Source organism: Pipra filicauda, unplaced genomic scaffold, assembly GCF_003945595.2.
Source record: "Pipra filicauda isolate LSUMZ 115617 unplaced genomic scaffold, ASM394559v2 scaffold54_size4384275_pilon, whole genome shotgun sequence".
Lineage (NCBI taxonomy): Eukaryota > Metazoa > Chordata > Aves > Passeriformes > Pipridae > Pipra > Pipra filicauda.
The window spans coordinates 1,643,760-1,650,770 of NW_024104698.1; the positions used below are offsets into that span (position 1 = coordinate 1,643,760).

Consider the following 7,011-nt stretch of genomic DNA (forward strand, 5'->3'; position numbering starts at 1 on the left):
GGAGGCCTCATCACTCTCTACAACTACCTGAAAGGCGGTTGGAGCCAGCTGGGGTTGGTCTCTTCTCCCAGGCAACCAGCAGTAGGACAAGAGAGCACGATCTTAAGCTGTGCCAGGGGAGGTTTAGGTTGAATATTGGGAAAAAATTTTTTACAGAGAGAGCAATCAGACATTGGAATGGGCTTCCCGGGGAGGTGGTGAACTCACTGTCCCTAGAGGCTTTTAAAATGAGACTGTTTGTGGTACTTAGTGCCATGGTCTAGTAACCACAGTGGTAGTGGATCAAGGGTTGGACTTGATGATCTCAGAGGTCTTTTCCAACCCGGTTGATTCTATGATTCTGTGATTCTCTGTGGAACATTGGACACTTGACATTTGAAGAGAGGCCATCTGGAGCTCCATTTGTACTTATACTAAGCATTATGCACTTGCTGAAGCATCCAGTGATCAAGCTGCCTTTGGGAGTTATCCTTCAATCTTCGTTTAATTAAGAACTCTAAGGGTCCTTCTCCAGGTAATTGTTAGTTTCTCCTCTACTTGGTCACCCACAGCGTGAATCAACATATAGCCAATTACTTCAGATATTTACAATATTCCCTCCTATCCCTCTCAAAGTCTTACCTAATTTGGTGTATGTTTTAAGGGGAACTGAAAGAAAGGAACAAGCTATGTTCTGTCTTTATTGGCTAACATTCAAGGAGGACAATACTAGGGAGGAGTATACGAACATTATGACTGTCACACAGGTAACACATCTCAATGAAGAAAAGCTACGGGTGTATATATCCAAGCATTCTAGTCACAAGAAAATTGGTATCTTAATTTGGGGGGGGGAATGGGGGGAGGGGAAGTGTCTTCTGAGTGCAGAGAGTTTTTTAAATTCCAGTACAAATATTGAGGTGAATTCCTGCTGACACTGTTTCCCTAAACACATCTTTAGGCAGATTTTTACTTTTATGAATGCTGGTGCAAAGTAGGGTCACAAATATTCTTATAAATTTACAGATAACTAGACCAGTATAGCAAGTATATTTGCTTCACTTTCACATATTTACTTAAAATTATAATATATAATGCTTATTATTCATATGGTACCTGCTTTTAAGATGACAAACTCAACAGCTCAAATAAGCTAAGCAATAAACCTTGAAAAACATGGAACCAATTAAATTCTTTGTAAAGGAGGGCAAAAAAGTGATTGACAGGAAAAAATATAGAAGCACTCTAAATATTTTGTAGGTGTCACATTTGAAATTGTGTGTATATACATAAATTTGCAAATATATTTTTCTTTAGGAATACAGGACAAAGAATTAGAAGCAAGCACCTGGAACAGAGTTTAGTGCCTACAGTCAGTTATGTCATACAGCACAATCTATGTTTCATGGGTTAACTATATTCAGTTTAGCTAGAGTTTTTCCTCTGCTGTTGAGTGCAGGTTTGCTCTACAGGTTCTTCCTTTTTAGACATATAAATCTCCTCACTTCCAGTCAACATTATTTACAGTCAACTTAAATCCATTTGTTGTTGTGACAACTTTGCCCTTGAACCTTAATAGCAATTTTCCCTCCCTGATATTCAAGTTCTTGAGTATTTGCTGAGAACAAGTATATGTTCAGTCAGTCTTAATTTTTGTTGGCTAAAACATCTAAATATTTTAAACGTTCATTATAGAATCAATTTCTAACTTCTTTACTATAGGATCCACCACTAGCTTCTTTATTGTTTAAAAATGAAGACTATCAGCCTACCATCTTAAGTTCACTAAATTCTTTGATCTAATTTCGTATATGCATTCTCATTAACTTTCATACAGTTCCACTTATATTCCACCATACTCAGGATAAAATCTGAGACAAAAGATTCAGTTAATATTTGGTTGTGTCTGGATTACCTTAAATGTAGCCTTGCTCTCAGTGCAAAACTGTTGTGTCCCCATTTTTTCTCTTTTATTCGTGTAGTTATAGAATTCTTTCACATTCATTTCCTCTCATTTTTCCTTTTTGAAATCTAAATCAACACCTTTTTATAAATTGTTCAGAATTGCAAACACAATGTGGATCACAAAGTGAGGTGTAGGTGTCATGTAACCCTGCAAGTCTTAAACACAAATTCTCAATTTTTTTCTGTAGTTATGATTTCTTGAAGCCACTGAGTCACTGCTTATAAACCAATACTATTTGGAAACACTATAGTCTTGCCTACATTAGGTAGATTACATCGACCTCTCCAAATTCATGCTTTTCCATCTTTTTCGCCTAAAGGTCTCAAAGCAGCAAGTAGTCTTAGAAAGTGTTCAAAACAAGCAGCAACTTCTGATTTCCATCCATCAAATCTTGGCTGAAGATGAAGTCTGCTACCGTTCACTTGTGAATGATGTTTAGAGGAATCATACATGAGACTTGTTTTCCAGATTCCACTTTAAGGATTGTCTTTAAAATCTACCTAATGAATAGTTCAAGCAACTTCATCCATTTCAACATAGTGCATAGCTAAAATTATAGGCACTGTCTCTGGAGTCACATCTTTTTTCCTGGAGTAAGTTTTCTATTGACACCATGCATAGAACTTGACTTGTGAACTCTGAGAATTAATTTCTACCTGTATTGTTTGGTTTTGGTTTTTTTTGCTGGTTTGTTTGGGGTTTTGTTTGTTTTGGGTTTTTTTTGATGACTTTTTATTTAAAGTTCAGATTGCCTTAAATAATGAGAGAACTGTGGCATAGGTGGTCAAAATGATCATTTCATAGCGTAACAAGAAGGATATTTGTTGCATACTGTGAGATTTTTTTATAAGACATGTTGTTGTACTGGAATATCATTGTAGGTCTGTGCAAATTAGAAAGAACTAAACCTGGTATCATCTTGTTGACATCACCTGTAGAGAGAAATTCTAGTGTGAACTGAAGAGGATACCAAGATGATTTTTGTCTTAGTGGGAGCTATTTGTTTTTACTTTACAAGAAAGCCTGGGATTTAATAACAAACTTGAAATATAGATGATCATTGGGACAAATAGCCATGAAACAAGAAGAAAAGGATTTGTCAATGTAGGTGTAACCACAATCACTATCCTTCTCTCTCCCTGTGAAAACTGTCTCGAAATCTTATATGCAAACTAGAATAACTAAACAGGAAAACATTCATGCTGTCTCTTTAGTAATATTAAAATCTAACTTTATCTATATCCCAACATGGTCACCTACCTCAGATTCACATATTAAACCAATAAAATCTCTTGTACAATATTTTCTCTGAATAATTCTAGTCAAGGCTAACTATGCTACATCAGGTTTTCCATCTCTACATAATCTTATTTTTTTCCTTAGTACAAGTGTTTTTCCAAACACTTTTTGCTTATTTTAATATTTTTAAATGGCTTATGACCTAATATTACATTCCAGTTATGAAGTTTCTTCTACTACTATAGCATTTATTCTCATGCATTGAAATAAATTTAATAATTTCTCCATTTTGTTATTCCATCAGCTTGTATTAGTTGTTTATTTCAGATTTCAGCCTATGTTCTTGCTGAGTTAGCTGTGCCATGTGTTGTCTGATAGTTAATTGCATGAATATCAAACCTCACTCTCCATACCTGAAAATACTCCTGTACCTTTTACTGTATCCTCAAGTACCTGATTTTCTACATCTCCTATTATAACCAGACATGGAATTTATAGTTGTCTTTATCACTGTTCTCTCTTGTTTCCAATTTTAAAGCTCTTATAAGTCTTGTCATGCTTAATCCCAAAAGACCATGCTCCAAAAATAGCTGAAATATATCTAAGGGGAAAATGTTTCCTTCCATAGATGCTGAGAGAAGTCAAATATCTTCATAATTTCATCACAGCTCCTATTCTCAGGCTACCTGCTGAGCTTTAATGATTTGCTGCACTGTTCAATGTGTTCATGTAAGAGAATAAACATCACTTGTGCCTAAAAATTTTCAAAAGTCGTTTTCAGCCAGATGGCTCAAGGAGAGCAATACCAAATATATCAGATCCAACTTGTGCGTTTCTGCTGGAGAGACAGAACTCCTGTCTGCTTCTTACACTATACCCAGGAAAATTTTTATAATAAAGAAAAACAGCTGATATACAGAGACACAGAACTGTAGTTACTATATAATAGTTAAAAACATGCATAGATATTATTCTAACAATAAATGTTCAACCATATAATTTCACGAAGCTAAACAAAAGCTAGTATGAGTTAGGGAGCTATCACTTGGTTATTAAAATATGTGATTCTGTGGAAATCCTGAAAAAGTAACAAGTCCTGGGGTATTGCACTGTTGATGTAATATAAAGTTTCTGACCCTGTTTTTAGAGACAGTAATGTTGTATTCACAGGAATATGTGCTCTATAAATTGAACACTTTCAGAGTCTTCATTCCTACCTTTTTTTCTGTCACCATTACTCTGATTCTCTAGTTTTCTGCCACCTATTTTTTAATATTATTTCTTGACCAACATTAATATAGAATCCTTTTTTCTTTCTTAGATTATGATGTTTAGCTCCTTTCTTTATCATTGTCTTTCCTCTGCTGATAGGCTCTTCCATTTTTTGCTTTATTCTCCATATTTAATCATAATATATTTAATTACTAATGAATTCTGAGTACTAATTGAAAACATTTATTGCTTAAAAAAATTACAATAAATTATTCTCTCAGACTGCAGTGGATTTTTTTTGTTTAGTGTTGTTGATTTTAATCTATTCCTGTCATGAAAGCATGAATCTAAATTAGTAATAATTGAGTATTAAATTGCTTTTATTATAAATAACAGTTATTAAAATGTACTGAACCATGACATGAATTTTTATTTACAAAAATATAACTACTATGAGGTTTGGGTTTTTTCAAAAGCTGTAAATTTCTGGCACTTCTTTTGTCTTCTTTAATCTCAATTTGCAGATGACGGTAAAGTTTGAAGCACTGGACAAAAATTACTAATAAAAATATTTTTATGTTCCTTGGTCATGGGGAAAAATAAAAAGTATATAAGGGTGTTTACAGAACTGGAATCACTGATTTACTAACACCACACTATCATTCTTGGAAATACTAATCAAAATGCTTCAGCTTTGAAGATTAATGCATAGCTTGGAGCACCACAGCAGTTCAGATAGCAGTTGTTATGAAGCCCTCTTTATTGTGTCAATAGGGCAAAAAGGATTAAAATAATAAAAAAAGAGTGATGATTCTGAATTCTTCCATTCTTCTTATGCTCAGTTAATACAGCTTAGTTACCTTTGAAGTTTTTAATATTCAAAAATCATCCTTAGTTATGCTTTATTATAAACAGGAAGAAAAAAGCTACGAAGGGGACCCTATTAAATATAACCATTATCTAGAGGCAGTTGGAAATAACAGAAAATAATGAGTAAGTCTATATCTTTGACATAGAATTCAAACTAAGAAATATTATTAATGTTTATGTGACTAGCTTTCATATAATGGCATTGCTGCTCCAAGAACTTGTAGCCTATTGCTATAAATAATGAGAGGACATAAAAGAAATGCAGCCAAGTAGCTTGACCAAGGTATTATGTCTTTGGGCTATTTTAACTATTTGAGTTTATTTTGAGGAATGAGGGAAAAAAGGGAATATGGCTGAGAAACAAAAAAGGACTCAGGGTTGTGTATCTGCTGAAAACTTATAAAGAAATTTTATTACTCATGCTGTGAATTAGTCCCTGATCACAGAACTGAGGTTATATAACATTGCTATATATGAGAGTGCCTTTTGATGTTATTTGTTTGCCTATGGAATTTTTTATGGTACTGTCTAACTCAGTATCTGAGTGTTTAAGAGTAAGCAATATGAAACAGAGTTCTATTTGTGCTTCTATTTTATATAGCAAAAACTGAGCAATGAAAAATAATAAAGATACTTTTCATTTTTAAAGTCACTTTCACTGAAAAAATGATTGCCATTTGCTCAGTTTTCAACCATGGTCTTAATGCACTGGCCCTCTAAAACATCAGGTGACAGTAATGTTTATCATGCTCACTCATATTCCCATGTTCCTGGTCTAAGTCTGAATGTGGGATGAGCATATGAGCCTGATGAGGCACAATGGTATTCTAAAATTACATGGTTAATGTGAATGCTGGGAAATGTAAGGGCATAACATGGCCTTTCAGGGCAAATTAAGTTTCTTAGTTTTTAGAGAAGATGTGAAGGAGACAATCTAGAATACTTTAGAATTAATCTTGCCATATGTTCCATCTTCTTTTTTCATTGTATTTTTGTTTCTAATTTCCAAATTTCATAAAATTCATTCAATTTTCACCCACTATTTCCTCCTTGCACTTTTTTTCATCAGTGTTGTTAAAATACATCAGAAATTGGCTAGGTTTTTGGGAATGTTTTCTGCTAAATGAGCATATGCAAAATACCATGAGAACGGGAAACTTATAAAGCTAGGCTTTCTGAGAACACTAAACCAAGCAGATATTTTTAAATGTAAAACCTCAGACCTGCTGGCTAAGACAGAGTGAAATTAGGAAGATTTGTATACAATCTTTACTTTTCCTACTCTGTCTTTTCAAGATGAGTATTTGCTCCATTCTTTTTGTCCTTTACAAGAATACCAGACAACAGATGAGTGTTGCCAGACCTCACCTGAAGTGCGTTCTGAATCTCTGTTCTCCCTATTATTTTAAGCACTTGGCTGGTCAACTCTGCCCTGCTTTTTTACCAGCCTCTGCTTGCCCGTGGTATCTTTTGCTTGTCCCACTCTCTTTTTCTATGCAGGTTAGAAGACCCACCCTGGAAAATTTGGACATTTGCAAGTAAAGAAAAATTTCATCTTTCCAGAAGTTTCTGTCTGACTCAATTTACAGCAACCAGGAAAGACAAATAAGCAGCTTTTTCAGTTTGCTGCACAACAATCCCTTTTTAAAGACATAAAGTAAAGCATGGTAAGCAAACAGAGGCAAAACAAAAAACCAGTCATGGTCATCTTTCATCTGACCTTTATGAAACATTCTTATTTTACT

General features: G+C 34.2%; 1 long non-coding RNA gene across 1 annotated transcript; it reads left to right on the forward strand.

The window, feature by feature from the left end:
• The first annotated feature begins 421 nt into the window (after window positions 1-421).
• On the forward strand, window positions 422-6,810 carry LOC120324472. Its single transcript, XR_005565814.1, has 3 exons — window positions 422-514; window positions 5,312-5,389; window positions 6,767-6,810. It is a non-coding gene; the product is annotated as an uncharacterized LOC120324472 (long non-coding RNA).
• The last annotated feature ends 201 nt before the right edge of the window (window positions 6,811-7,011 follow it).